Below are 15,248 nucleotides of genomic sequence, written 5' to 3' on the forward strand. Positions count from 1 at the left end.
CCCTTCGGCTGCCGCTCCTTGGCGTCCCCTGCCTGTCCTCCGAGGGACGCTGCTTGGCCACGAGGTCCCCCGCCCTGGCTGCGACCGTCCCAAGGTCTTCTCCGGCCTTGAAACAGTCTTGCTCTCTTGAGCTGCAGCGTTTTTGTGTGCCCCCACCGCTAACAGCCCCGTTCCCAGGCTGGAGGGCGCCGTCCCCAGAGCAGGTGGGGCAGGAGAGGACACAGGCAGGGCTCTGGCGTGCCCATGGACACGGGCTGAGACGAAGCCAGCTGAAGTCGCTGTTGTCCTGGCCTCTCTGCCCTGCACCTCCAGCAGTCCTTGCCACCTCCTCGCTGAGGCTGAGCTCTGATCCGCACGTGAATTGGTTCCTGGAGCCCCACAGGTTTCCACCCAGTGTTTCTAGGTAAAACCCCTCTGTTTTGGATACAGAAGTGCCTCTCGGGAGGGAGCAGCAACTGCCTGGGGGTCACAGCCAGCTCCAGCTGGCTGAAGGAGAGCCAGGGCCCCGGCCGCCTCTGCTGCATGACACCCTGCAAGGCAGGATGGTGCTAAAATGCCACCTAAGCTGAGGTGTGACACATTTGCCCATCAGTCACGATCGAAAAACGACGGCAGAAATGATGTCCTGTTGCCACTGCAGCCAGTGCTCATTTACGCAAACCCTTACTAAATTGCCAGTGAGTTTTAACAAATGCGGTGAGTTGAGTTTTTACAGGAGAATTGGCATCGTACCATAGTGGGAAACTTTCTCTCTTCTGACCAGAGATGCTGGTGTGGGCTGCTTAAAAAAAAAAAAAAAGGGTATTTGCCCCATTAACACTGCTGTTGTGGAGAGTCCACTGAAGAAGGGAGCGTGGCCAGCTGGTCTGATGCCTCTGTCTTTCAGGAGGGGACATTTTCTGGGGCTTTCTTCTGGAGTGTGCTTGCATTTCCAATGCAGTTGCAGCTCTGAAAAACAAACAAAAGGAGATTTCTCTGGAATTCAAGAAAGATCTTTTGCTTTTATTGCATGAAGACCTCCAGTTCTGCACTTTCCTTGCCCAGAAAACCCAAATTGCATAGGACAAGCAGCTGGAGAAAGCAGCTCTTCAGTTGTTTGTTTTTTTCTCATTGTTCGGTGTGTGGCTGTAGGCCTCATGTTTGGCAGTTTTTCGTGCTCTGAAGACAGCGTTATTCCTCTCCCTGTGGGCTTTTCGCTGGCACCTCCTCACTAGAGCACTGGAGTGCTTTACAGGCAGAGAAAAATTTATGTTCCCAGTGCTCCTGTGTGAGAGCAACAGATGGTTATCATGAATTACTTTGGTCCACCATGTTTGGATGCTCAGTCTGGGAGACTTGGGACTTCTTTTTTCAGAGCATTTTTACCCTGTGACATTTAAAAGCGAAGCTCCCTCTGGCCATGGTGGAGCATTCAGAGGTTCAGGTCGGAATCCCCCAAAGTGAGGAACACTTGGGCAGTCGCTCTCTGCTACGTTATGATACAAGTAAGCAAGTCAGGGGTGCAGCAGAGCCATTTTGGTGACTCTTGTGAATGTATCAAGCCAAAGGATGTGTAGTGGGGAGGTGGGATATACCACGAGGTCTGTAAAATCCTGAAGGATGTGAGGGAACAGTCATTCACAATTTGCCACAATATGATGGGAACCAGCTTCAGGTAGGAAGCTTAAATCAAGCAAAAAGAAGTACTTTTTTCCACACCATGAACAAGTTATTTGTCGAATTCATTGTCCCAGATAGTGCAGAGGCTAAACTTATCTACAGATTCAGACAGGAATTGAACAAATTCATGGAGTACCATTGATGTCTGGATGCTGCTTTTCTGCCATGAATTCCTTAAAGGGCAAATTAACTGGAAGGTGGGAGGTCTGTTTTGAGAGCTACAGTCTTATTTCTGATTCCTTCCTGTACTTTTTCTCCAAGCATGTGCTACTGGTTGCTGGCAGGCAAGGACTTTCAGGCTCGTGGGTACCACAGTCCCTTTCTCAAACACAAGCTCGGATGTTTCCAGGTAGAAGGGGATATTGAAATGCATCCAAATATTTTCCAGGAAAGGCTGGAATACAGGAGCTTTGGTAACGTTAATGGGAACAGTTACTGCAAGGAGATGGTTGGGTCATGTCCCTAGTCCAGTCGTGAGTGAAAGAGGAACGCCTAATGTGTGAAGCCATTCCCTCTTCATTATAATCATCTTTATCTGTCTGCTGAACGAATGCGATTAAAATGAAAGGTGAAATCAGTGGGAATGATAACAATTCAATTTAGTAGAATAGTTTTGCTCGCGTCGGTGTATTGACTATTGTTAAGACTTATGCATAAGTGCTTGTACCGTAGCCAAGGCCACTGGAGTGCCAAGAGCAGGGACGAGCCAGATGCATAGCAGATGTGAGCCAGCAGAGCACCCTTGGCAGCCAGCGAAGGACACAGTTCACACCAGCTGGAAGCTGGGAGCCTTTTCCCAAACCCAGGATTAGCCACGTGAAGGACTGAAATCCCAGGCAGATAGTAAACGTTCAGGCTATGGTTTCACAACAGGGATTTTTTTTCTCTTTTCATTTGCTTCCCTTTCCTCCCTATGGCTAGGGCTTGCTGGAGTGCTCACACTCCTGCCATTCAGCCTGCTGTTGTCCTGCTCTCCTGCTTTGGACGGTTGTCCCCTTGCTATGCTGATTCTGGGAGGTGACCCAATGGGAAACTGAGCTGTGGACCAGATTGGCAGCTGGATCTGGCTTAAAACCCTGCGACAACAATGAGGAAAAGCCTGCTTTCCTTTCTTTGAGAAACTGTTCTCTAGCTGAATCATATTTGCAGCCTGGCACAGCCAAAGGGGTGTTGCAGAGTGAGGGACATGTGGGAGGGAGGCAGGAATACCCAACGGTGATGCTGCTGGTGAAAGCCTTTCACCTGGAGATTGGCAGAAGGACGAGAGAGGGTGAGATTTTGGAGTTTGCCGCTATGAATGCGGACTTAACTGCCCAAGACCTGTTGCAAAGACGTTTGCAGGACCTGTGAAGCCAGTGGGGTGTGTGGCAGCTGGCAAAGTGACGGAAACTTCTTGCAAGGAGACAAACCATGTTGCTGATGCTCTCGATCAAGAGAGTGAGACAAAGGTGGAGCTTGTGCTGAGGAAAATGTGGCTCAAGAGGGCCTTTTTCTTCTGGTTTCTCTGCACATGAGGTTTCCTCAAATAAGCACTTTGGCTGTTAATAGCTGGTTCCCAGCATTCTGTGTCCTTATCTTTCTTTGATGTCCTCTTTCCTGTGTCTTGGCTCCCCCTTCACTAACCTGGGCATAGCGACCTGTGGCATCTCATGGAGAAGGCATAAAGAGTCGGTCAGTAAGGGGTTTACTCACATGTGATGAGGACTGTAAAAAAGCAAAATAAAGGCCATTTATCTCCTGGGCAAATAGCTCAGATCTCTAGAGTCACCTTGGCTAATCCACCTGAAGTCAATGCTGAAGAGACATTTTTAGCCTGATTTCCTAAGAAAATGAAGCTTATGCAAACTCTGTCCCTCATTCCCCCCCCTTCCCTTCATGCTGTACACGGATGTCTGTCCTTAATAAGCCTCTCTCGCAGTTTACCTTATCCTTTCTAGCAGTCTCTGTGTCAGTCAGTCTTCGTTAGGTGTTTGCCCTGGAGAGCCGAGCTGAGCGGAGCTGCTCCCAGCAGGGTTCCCGGCACGCGGGCACCGGGCCGCTATTGCGCACCTGGCCAGATGCCACCGGGGGGCTGCATGTCCGGCGGTGCGCGTCCGTGTGTACAGTCTGCGCAAAGTCTCGGGATACTAAGTGGAACAAAAAGAAGAAACTATCGAGGAGAGGAGCATGCCGTTCCTACCGTTATCATCACTGATTTTTTTCTTATCGGAGTACAAGTACAAATAACAGTGCTGCCTTTAGGTGTTTTTTTTCTCACGACAATGCCTTTTCCACTTAAAAAGAAATAATCATTTATCCCCCCTGCTTCCCTGCGCGGTTGTAGACCTGTCAGATTACGGCACCGCAGATACCATTCAAATGAAACCTACCTCACCAGACAGTAAAATTTTCCTTTCACATTTGGTAGGGGGTGGCATTGTCAATATTTGGGTAATTCAAAAACTTGAGAAAAAATGTAAATGTGTTAAAGGGTTTGTGTCCCTCCTCCAAAATTAAGGGGCAGGGCAGCTGAGGGCTTCTGCATGTGAAGAGGCATGAAAAATAACTTGAATGAGTGAAGTGCATGTATTTAAAAGACATTATTTCGACTGGATCAGCCGCCTCTCCCAACAGTCGGGAGCATTCTTAACTTGGGTTACTTGCATTTGCTGCCAGCATGAATTAAATGAACACCACCGTAATTTATTTATTATTATTCCTGCAGGGGCTTCATGAGCCTCTCTGATCCGCTCTCACAAGCAATTCAGATGAATTTTGCTGCATGTCCCATGTGGACAAGCCACAGGGCCTCCAACAAATCTTCCAAGGAAACCTGAGGGAAGCGAGTCTAATACTCCTGAAATTCCAGGGACGAAAAAAAGAGAGAAAAAGGGGGGGCGGGGAGAAAGGAAGCCTTTTTTTATCCTCTTGAAAGAGCAAAAAGCACATGTTTCCAAACCGTTCCTTTCCTTTATAAACCAGCTTGTAAAACAGTTACTTTTGATTTTAATTTGCCTGTGCACTTCCTCCTTCGAGCGGGGAGGGCAGAAACCCTGGAAAGCTGGTGCGAAATCCTTGCCAGCTCTATAGCCCGGTGACGTCTGGTTACACGTTAGCCAGCGAGCCTGGGGCCCGGCCGTTAGCAGCAGGTTACCTCCAGGCAAACTAAGGTGTGGACTCCCAACGCAGTGCCTACACAGTGGCCTTGCTTCGCCCCGGGGACAGAGGGTGCCCAGGAGCCGTCCCGCGGGAGTTTCCCACCCTGGCGCACGTGCCCTGAGCTGCTTCGCTGCCCCAGGGCCTCCGTCGGGAATGGACGGAGCGATGGGGGTGCTCGGGGTGTCCCAGGGCTCGGTGCGCCCCAGGGCTCGGTGCCAGCCCTCCGTCTTGTTCCTGCTTTGCTCCTTCTCGCCCTTCCCCACACCCTCGCTGCTGAAGCGAGGGTCTGGCCTCAGGAGCTAATGCCCAGCTCCCTCCCGAACGTGCTCCCTGGGAGCAAGCACAGGAGGTCGAAACGCAGGCTCAGGCCAAAGTCTAGCAGTGTCGTAGCAAGAGGAGGATGTAAAAACAGCACTTTATAATTATATTGGTGGCAATTTCACAGAACCTTGTCCAGGACAGAAAGAGGGGCAGATATCGCAGCAGTATTGTTGGGAATCTGTTGCAGCCAGAGCCGCTGAAAGGCACGCTTTATCTGGTAAACATCGTAAAAGGCAGCGGTGATAAAAACCCTGGTGCCAAAACGTTGGTGAAGTCATTCTGAAAGCAATTACCCAGGCACTTACCTTGCATGACAAAGGTAACCCTGCCCGAAAGCCCGAGCTGCTGCCTCCCCGCTGCACCGCAGGGAAGATGTGCAAGGCCTGGGTGCAGCACCCAGCCCCAGTGCCTGTCCGAGGTGAGCTGGGGCCCCCTGACACCCAGCTCCCTGCTTCCAGAGGTTACCCCAAGGAGGAGAAGGCTTCCCTTGGGCCATGGAGTTGTTTGGAGTCATCCCCCACCCCAATGAGGCTGAAGCTGTCCATCTCGCTGTGGCGGTGGGTTGGCTGCTGCTTCAGCCCAGCTCCCCCTCCTTGGAGCTTCTTTTCTTTTCCTTGGAGTTTCTTTCACTTCTTCTGACCCCAGGGATGAAACTTCAGGGACCTGCACATGAAGTTTTTTGGGGTGGGCACCAGCGAGAGGCCTCATCTCCATCCATGGAGTCAGTGTGATGTGAGGGTGCTTCCAGGGAGATGTGAGAGCAGCAGCCAGCAGAATGAGGGCTCCTGCTGTCCTGTCTTCCCTGTGCCGTGTGGCCGTGTGAGGTTGCAAATGCAGCTGTCTGGTGGAAAATGAGTTATCTTAGGGCCTGAGCCGACCCTGGATCATGCTGTTGCTGGAGAGGATGGTCCTGTCGTGTGTCCCCGGACTGTCTGTTCTGTGGCGTTGCGAATGACGGTGCAGCCATGCGGGAAAAGGCGAGAGGAAAGCAGAAGTCAGGGTTTGTCCTCGGCTGGACGGGCAGCGAGGAGGCAGAGCCACTCTTGGGTGCTGCACTCAGCACTCAGTGCTGCCTGTCAAATTGCGGCCATAGGAAAGGAAGCTTGGCTGGAAATGGCCCCAGTGAGATCTTGGGGTGATTTTATAGACAGCGGGTGTGTAGCCTGATGGTTAACTCATTCTGGGCAGGTTTAAACACATGCATCTGCCTTAGCGAGACTCCCTGGGAGCAACGCTGGCTTCCCCGGCCGGGAGCCTGGCCCTGCCTCTGCTCCAGTGCAGGCAGAGGACTGGCAGCACCAGGGCAGGCAGTGGGAAAGGCCCATCTCTACCATAGCAGCTGTTGCATGGGGATCAGCCAGTCCAGCCCATACTCTGGCCCAGCTCAGACCTGAGTTGTGCTCACATTGGCACCAGCAGTGCCAATGACCGAGGCGCTCCTGGCTCTGACGATTGTCCCCTTCGCTGCAAACCAGGCTGAGGAGCTGAGGGGAGTCCAGATGGACCTCTTCTCCTCTTCCTCCTGCTGTAGAAATCTCCAGGGAGCTGTGGTGCCAGGGCTCTTTGCCGTGGGTGGCAGGATGGTACCTGAGCACCTGAGCCCAACCCATGACAGTTATTTCTTCCTCCAGCTCAGCACTGTCTCTCTAAGCCTCTCTCACCGCTCATTTGCACTATTAACCTTCACGCTTACCCAAAATGAAATGAATGGCACAGGTAGCACCTACCACCCACTTGACCCACTCTTGAAAGTTGACTCCTATCTGTTTGAAACAGTAAAGAAATGCAGCTGACCCATATGCATACAATAGTTTTTATTGCAGCTGGTCGTCTAACAGGAATGAGGAAGTCTCCTCGTAGCTTCGGAGATGCTATTTGTCCTTTGGAGATGAGGATTTTCTACCAGACAAAGTCTGAGCTTGAAGGGGGATGCCAGAGCTTGTACCGCTTGCAGGAGAGGTTAAAATGCAGCTGTTTAAGAAAACATGGTCCCATGCAGCCCCTGGTGCAGTGTAAAACAGCTCATTGGGGCATATGAGTTGCAGGAAGCAGGGATTTTAAATGTGTTTTGAAAATGCTCATGTTACTATCTGACTAGTTAGGTCAGATCCCAGTTCCAGCTAATCCAGCCTTTTTCTTCCAGCACCAGCCTTTTCAGAAAGATGTTTCCCAAGCAAGCTGGGCAGTTGCCAGCTCCCTGGCAAAGTTGTTTCCTAATCCTGGATAAAATAGTGTGGCCACAGCCAGCTGATGGGACAGGCTGGAGTGATGCATCACTGGCTTGCTCTTCAACATGGATTTGCACTTCTTGTTTGGACCCTCAGCCTCCATGAGAACTTGCAACGGTGAGCTGCACATGCTAATGGTAAGGAAAGTGTGTCCTGTTCCAGCATGTTGCCTTTCACTTGCATGGATTATCCCTTTTGAAACAAGCAGCCATCAAGCAGCAAAATGGGAACAACATAAAAGAGCCAGTGAGCTTGGGGGAGTGCTGGGAGTTGATAATGTGATAAGGAAAACATCTCACTCCAGAATAAGGTCAGTAAAGGCACACGGTTTCCATGCTATGGCTATATCACCTAGAGTAGCCTTCACCCTGCTTTTAAATGGTGGCTGTAATCCCCTTGGGAGACAGAGTCAGACTCACAGATATGGGAGCTTTGTGGGTATCAACACCTGCTCCAGCCGGACCCTGCCTGACTAAAGCTTTCCATGCCCACCTGTGGGACTCAGCTCCTTCCAACTTGCCAGAGTGAATCCAAAAGCCAAATGAGACCAACTCTGCCACCAGTCCATACAATCAAAAAGCACATCCCTCAATCAAATAAGATGGGAGAAGAGCCATGATCCCACCCCAAGTTACCCAAAGAGCCTCATGGATGGAGCATAATGCATGAATGTCACATCTTTCCAGAGCGGACAGTCATTCATCAGAAGGAGAAAGCTATCCAACGCAGCACTACACAGAGCAGCAAACTTGCCAAGCATGCAGTCAACAGGAACAATTTCATACCACATGATGAGCAAGATTGTCACTGAGGGCATCAATACCTCTTTGGGGGTGAAATCAGCAGAAGAACATGAACAGATGCACTCTGGTGTCTTTGCAGTTCACATGGCTGTCTGGTTTGGTTGGTATGTAGATGTCGCCTGTGAAAATGTCGCATAAACTACAGGGAGTGAGGAACCATCGGAAAGTGGTTGCTTGAGGAGCTGGTGGGGCCCTTGCTGGTGTGCATTTGGCTTTTGAAGGTTAGCCACTATGTGGATCTGCTGAAGTCTAATAAAGGTCGTGCACATGATGTATTTTTAAGCACCGTGGGAACATTAATATGGAGTAGCTTTCTATCCTCTACTTGGCTACCTATTTGCATGAAACTTCTGGGGTTTGAATACTTTTGTGACCTCTACTATTTTTATCAAATTTGGTAGGCATGCACCAAAGTTCCTGGAGAGGAAGCCCTGGACAGACTGTGTGATCACATAAATCGCAGGAAACCAAGGAAAAAAATATTGCAGAAGGGAAGCTGGGCAGAGTGAGTGAATGTGGGGAAAGGGCTTCAGAGAACCGTAAGAGAAAGATGCTAATAGAGTCCTGTCTCTATGGCAAAGAGGTCCTTGCAGTGCACAGGTCTCCAGTGCTCAGAGCTCTGCTAAAGTCCTTACCAGAACAGCCCCTGCCGCAAACCTGGATTGGGATAGCTTTCGAAACTGGTTCACCCCGTCCTTCCTCAGCAAAGTTCTCTGTTACAACATGAGCCTGCCATCACACGCAGCTGCTCTGTCTTCAGCAGAGGAGAAGCCATGAGCTTGTCGCCCAAGTCTCCTGCTCAGAAATGCTGCATGCAGCCAACGGAGATCTCTTACTGGAGACTGGGCTCACTCTAGCCAAGGTGTCTCATTGAAGCCAGTAGGTCTAATGCATCAGCTGGGCTTCCCAGGGGCGGCTGAGTCCTGGGGGCCCCGGGGAGACCTGTGCAGGAGGCTGCCATTTCCCCGGGGGATGGCGCGGGAGGAAAGCGGGACTCAGAGGAGCCGCTGGGAGCGGCTGGGGAACCTGGTTGCCCCGAGGGAGCAGAGCTGCAGCGAGTGGGCGGCCTGAGAGACAGCGCCAAGCTGGGAGCGGGGAGTGGGAAGGAACCGGAGGTATCGGTGAAGAAAGACAGGGAGACGCTGGGAGTGGCAGGAGATGTGGGAGGCGAGGAGACAGGAGCCCGGTGAGTCAGTGCGGTGGGGTGCTTTGAAACCCAGCAGGGAAGCACACGTCGTTCAAGTTCTGCCACAGCCTGAGGAGCCATTTCCCCCTAGCTGGCACCTTCGCCAGCCCTTTCTTGCTGCCCAGCCAAGGAAAGCAGGTTGCCCTCCAAACTGGGGAAGCTCATGGAGCCACTGCCCTCTCCTTCATAGGTACATTGGCGTTGAGCCACGCTGGCTCCATCCGCTGCAATGAAGTGATTCCTGATGTAACCAGGGGAACTGCCAATATCTGGCTTGGGAGCAGATGTTCAATGTCCAGGATTTGGCCCTGTGGCCAAAGGCAGCTTTGTGCTAAGGGAGATGTTGCACAGTCATGACCAAGGCTGTAGCTTTGCTCTGGTACCCTCTGCTGCCCCCAGCAGCACTCAAATCCTGGTGATTATGGGCCTGTATTCACCCAAACACTGGCTCCATACTTTGAGTCCAGAGGATGAGGGGTATGGACTTGTTCATGGTGGATGCCCAATACACTGTGGCAATGGTGCAGTGGGGGAGCTTGTGGCTCCTCCTGGAGAAGGTGCTCTTGAAGGTGGTGGCAACCCATCTGGCAGCAGAGTTTGCTCCCTGGGCTCTCTCAGTCTTCATGACCCTGGGACAGAAGTGTTGAACACACATTTGGCTGGACTGATCCGAGGGGCACAGAGGCGCAAATGCAGAGCCAAAGCAAACTGAATCCACTTGCTCCCCAAGCCGCTGCATTGCCTTTTCGGTTCAGTTATGCTGGATCTGCCCCACCACTACATCCACCTCCGAGCATCTCATCCCAAGAAATGCCCAGTGCCAGCCAGAGAGCGGCTACAGTCATCCTGGTGTGTCGACTTGGAGAAGTTGCTCAGCGCCAGCACAGCCCCCAGGCGAAGGCACGGGGCACCGGGCACAAGTTAAGACTGAGCTCCCGGGGATCTGGGCACACTCCTCTAATGAAGGCTGCAACACCGCTGTGGCTGGTGTGTGCTCACACGCACCTACCGAAACTGAGCTGAGTCACCCTGAATGCTTCAGACGTGTGATGGGGCGTAGGGCAAAATCAGAGCGGGGTGGGGTGAACAGGTTCATCCCCCCAAATCACATCAGCTCTTTAGAGGTAAGCGCTCAGCATTGAGACAAAGATTAGAAATCCAGGTAAAAGGAAGGTGGGGACTGGAAGTAACTTATACTCAGGTTGATGTTTTTTTCTTAAAGCAAGGGGATCTTCCCTATATGCTCTGCCCTGGGTTTTCAAGCTGTGGTCCTTAGAAGTCTCTGTGATCTTTCTGGCAAGATCGATTAAAGCCAGGCAATTCTCAACAGATTAAAATACACTATACAGCATGCTGGACCACCACAGGATAGTCCAGGGAGGCAGCAGGTTGGAAAAGGTTACAGATGAAACGCTCTCCCTTGTCCCAGCTTCCACTGACTGCAGCATGGGTGTTTTCCTTCCGAGACCCCCTTCCCTCAGCTGCAGCCCAAGGCCAGGTCCTCATGGCCCTTCCAGCTGCTTTGCATTCCTGTGCCAAACCAGGTGGAGACCCAAGTTAAACTGGCAATGTGAAGGCTCACTCAGGACAGGAGCATTTCCATGATGTGGCCAGGCTGTGAGCCCAGGGCTCCCGGTGGCTTCATGGCATGCTGTTTCATGCACTCTGCAAACCTCAGCAGATGAAGATTTGCCTTCCCAGGGATATGAAGTTATGGCTTCTCCCACAGAGCCAAGCATAGTCCATAAACTTGCACGAATCCACTTATCTGGGCTCTGCTAGGAGCTAGAGACCAAAGACTCCACATTGGATGGAGCCATCCAGGGTCTTGTCTTCATCCAGTCCTGTTTGGCTCAAATTGACTGGAAAACACTTGAGAAGGAGCACTGAGTGACTTGCTGGCCCTGTGCTCTCAGCCCAGCCCTTACCTCATGAGTGGGACACCGCCATGTGGCTCCCGCGGGTTGTCCATGCTGGTGTCCCTCCATTTCTGCTCGGGGTGGTGATGTCAGAGCAATGCAGCTGGATGATCAAGTTGTCGCCTCATCCCCACCCAGGCTGCGGCCCTCAGCCGTACTGGCCTGTGCCTGTTTCTGGAGCTACACAGTGCTGATCAAGGTTAAAAATAACCCAGGCAAGAAGGAGAAAGGTTATTTTTAACTCCGACCAGTTGTCTGTCGTGGCAGCACAGCTGACGGCATGATGTGGGGTTGTGAAGGGCGGTGGAGGCATGGGAAGGCATTGGTGGGTGTCCCTGCCTGCTGTCCTGCAGTGACGCGATGACGACAGTGGTGTAGGGTGACCCACCGCTGGCTGATTCTCTGCTCTGCTCCCACTCTTTGCACCAAAGCAGGGTTGAAGTTCATCTCCATCCAGCTTGTCCTTCAAAATCCCCAGTGAAGGGAACTGCACAGCTCCACTGGGTCACCAGCTCCTGCTCCGCTCGTTGGGAAGCTCCCCCTAAGAGGCAACTAAAATCTGCCCTGTTTGCAAACAAAACTGAAGCCTCCCCATCTCTCTAGCAGTGGACCTGTGCCTTTGCTTGCACCTTTTTGCCCCCTTTACTGTCCTTACGTCTCTCCCTCTGCCCTTCTCAACCCCAGCTCCTTCCCTGGCTTGCTGAATCAAGGCTCTTGCTCTCAAGCACACTTTCTCCACTTTCTTTTAGGTCAGGATGCTGGCAGTGAAAGGGAGTCCTCCAGCGAGGAGCAGTTGCCCCTGCATCTTGCACGTGGCCATCAACCCATCCCCACACCAGGGGTTTGCTTGGGAAGGAGGGGGGGTTGCGATTGCGACAGCATCCCATGGCTGATTCATTACTTGATCCAGTCTCTCTCTTCTCACTCCCAAATGATTTGAGTCAAATGAAACACATTTTAGTAGTCAAATATGTAAGGGTGGGTCCCATTGTGCTTTGACCCTACAGGGCATTTTGTACATTTAATTTGATTTACACCCAAAACGTTAATTTAACATACTGGCTTTTCTTCCACACCCAGCTAAGGCTCAGAATTAAACAAGATTCTACAGAAAGGGTTCTAGGCCATTATCTCATTAGCATCATTATTTATTAAGTAATTACAGTGCGCAGACTGTATGTGCGACGCTTCTCCGACAGACATCCAGAGAAACATCCCAGCCGTCCAGCAATGGATCTGTGGGCTGACTTGCCGATGAAGGAGCAGCCCCAAGGATGCTGCTTTGTGATAAACTAGCTGTGGGAGCAGGGATGGATAAAGTTGTTCCTATGTCCCTACCCTGACCCCCGCTTGCTCCTTCGCATGTTCCTGGTGCCGCACACAGCTCCCTACAATCGTGTTTGCGGGGCCAGGCTGTGAGCACACTCCCCAAGCTCCTCCGGGTTCACAGCCACTGAGGAATGTTATTTTGGGGAAAGGAAGCCTGGTTTTCTCCTGCTCCCCGCCCTGGGCTGCTGCTGAGGGCGAGACCTTCTCTCCACTGCGTGCCTTCAACCACGCTGAGCACACTGCAGCCCTGACCACTCGTTAGGGCTGCTGATAATAACAGCTTAGTCCCTGATTCAGCTGCGCACGTAACTGCATGTCTGACTTTGAGCACCCAATTAAAGTGAAGCGTGTGCTCCGGTACCTCGCTAAATGGGAATCTCAAAACAGGAGCCGAAAAAGCCAGGAACACATTAAAGTAGTCACAGCAAGCTCTTGGTTCGAGAGTGTTGTGATGAATGTCATTTGCTACCTCTTTTGGCTTAAAAGACAAGGAGTGGTTAAAATAAAAGAAACCTCAAGTTGAAAGCCTTGCAGAAATCAATTAAAACCCATGTAGTTATATTTTGACCTGGAGCAAAGTCTTAGACATAACAGAGAAATTACATAGCCTTAAAGAGAAAGAAAGAAAAGAGAAGGTTTTATGTGTGGTATCGGTGAGGTGTCCTGGAGGCATGCTGAGGTTGCTTTTCTCCAGTACCTGCAGATCCCATAAACTCCCCGGGAGAGCGGAGGGAGCCCTGTTCACCAGAATAGGCCCCCCCAGCAGTCGCGGTCACTCTGAGGAGCCTGTCCTACAGGCAAATGGGCAGGTTTTAGAAGACCTCCTGGATGACCTTTCCCCAAGCACTGGATGCTGGGTGCGCTCCTCTGCCACTTCGGTTGGTTTTATTCTTAGCACTGATGGGAGCAAAGCCAGGCCCCGTTCCTCAAAAGTCTTTTGGCTCCTGGGAGATCGTGCCTGGCCTGGGAGGAAGTCTTCTGCCGAGAAGGTCCTAGCCTGGCCATCCGCGCCCATGCCTCACTCTGCTAGGCCCTATCAAAACATACCGGTGGGTAAGGGTTGCTGCGTCTCCTAGCTAGGATTCCCTGGCTGGAAATACCAATCGCGTGGAGATACTCAGCCTCGAGGACCTTCCCAGTTGTGCAGCGTGCCCGATCGGCAGCTTTGCTCGGCAGTGTTGCAGGGCCGGTGGGACTCGGGCTCCTTCCCCATGTCCTTCCTTCAGGCCATGCCGCTATGGGAATTCCTCCATCCTGAGCATCCGCACCAGAGCCAATGCGCACTGGTCCAGATCCAGCCCCTCTGATGACCTGAGATCTCAGAGCTACATGAGACATCACACCCATTTGTTCCGGAGAAAGTCTCCAACAGCCCTAAACTGGTGGTCCTCACCCAAAGAGCCTGGATGCGGTAGCCGGGGACTTGCAATGCATTAAAAAGCGCTCTTTAATGCAGCCGGTGCATTTGAAGATGCATCCATTCCAGAAGCTCCAGATCTGGCCCCTGAAATAAAATCTTCATCCCAGTGAAGTCAGCCGTGAAGCTCTTATCGATTCCCCGTGACCTGTGTTTTGCTCTTTGGGGGGGAAGCGGCAATCTTAGGGCAAAAACGTTGCAGTTTGAAAGGCCTCTTTACGTGGGGAAACAGCTATTCCCGCAGCCCTGCCAGTCTGCGCAACTGCTTCGGTCCAGTGCAGACACTAACGGGAGGATGTGCTTGGGGAGGACGGCACGGAATATATTTCCACCTTGTTTAATAAGAAAGCCGCTCGAATAACAGGCACGAGGCAGGAGGAAGAACCCCCGAATGTTGTTAAATATTCAAGGCCAGTCTGTACGCAGCCTTTGCTTTGCTCTGAGACGTCCGAGTCCAGTTCTGCGGGTTTTCCTCTGTTTCTTTTTCCAGCTCCCCCCTCCCCGTCCTTTTTTCCTTTTGTTTCATTTCTATTTGAGGAAGGGGGGAGAGGCAAATAAAAAAAAAAATGGGCGGGGGGGAAAGACTGAGGCCTTGACCCATTTTTCATTTTAAATAAAGGACTAAAATGAAATAAAGCCCTCCTTTTAACAGAAGAAAAACTTGTCATTACAAATAATAATAATAACAACTTTCTCTGCCCGCGGCTGGCCTGAGGACAGCTCAGCCTTTTTTTTCTCTGGAGCCCCGGGGAGTTTTTCCTCTTGCTGGTGCTCCAGAGGGGCCCCTGGGTGCAGCCCCCCGGGGGCGGTGGGGGCTCCCTCTGCTTCGAAGAGGGAGGAAACTCCTTTTCGGGGGGGTGAGGAAAAAGCTGCCCCGAGGGGAAGCGGCCCCGCTGCCCCCGCAGCATCCCTGGGCGGACGGACGGGGAGGCCCCGCGGGGCGAGGGGCCGGGTCCCGCCGGGGTCCCCACCACCCGCCCCCCGGGCAGCGAAGGCAGGGCTCCCCCCTGCTCCCCCCTTTTCTTTCCTTTTTTTTTTTTTTTAATTTTCAGACGTTAAATTCTTTTGCAAACATTCATGCCTTAGGAAGGGCTGGAACAAAGCTCAGCTGCTCCAACCGGTCGGACAGGTAAGCAGACTTGTTGACACCGTTATGTTTGCAGCACGCATGCTCCTTCCCAAGTTTCCTGGTGCATTTTTCTATTCCACCTTATGAAACTTTCCTTCCCCCCCGCCACCTTCCCCCCC

Source organism: Apteryx rowi, unplaced genomic scaffold (genome assembly GCF_003343035.1).
Source record: "Apteryx rowi isolate R43461 unplaced genomic scaffold, aptRow1 scaffold_832, whole genome shotgun sequence".
Classification (NCBI taxonomy): domain Eukaryota; kingdom Metazoa; phylum Chordata; class Aves; order Apterygiformes; family Apterygidae; genus Apteryx; species Apteryx rowi.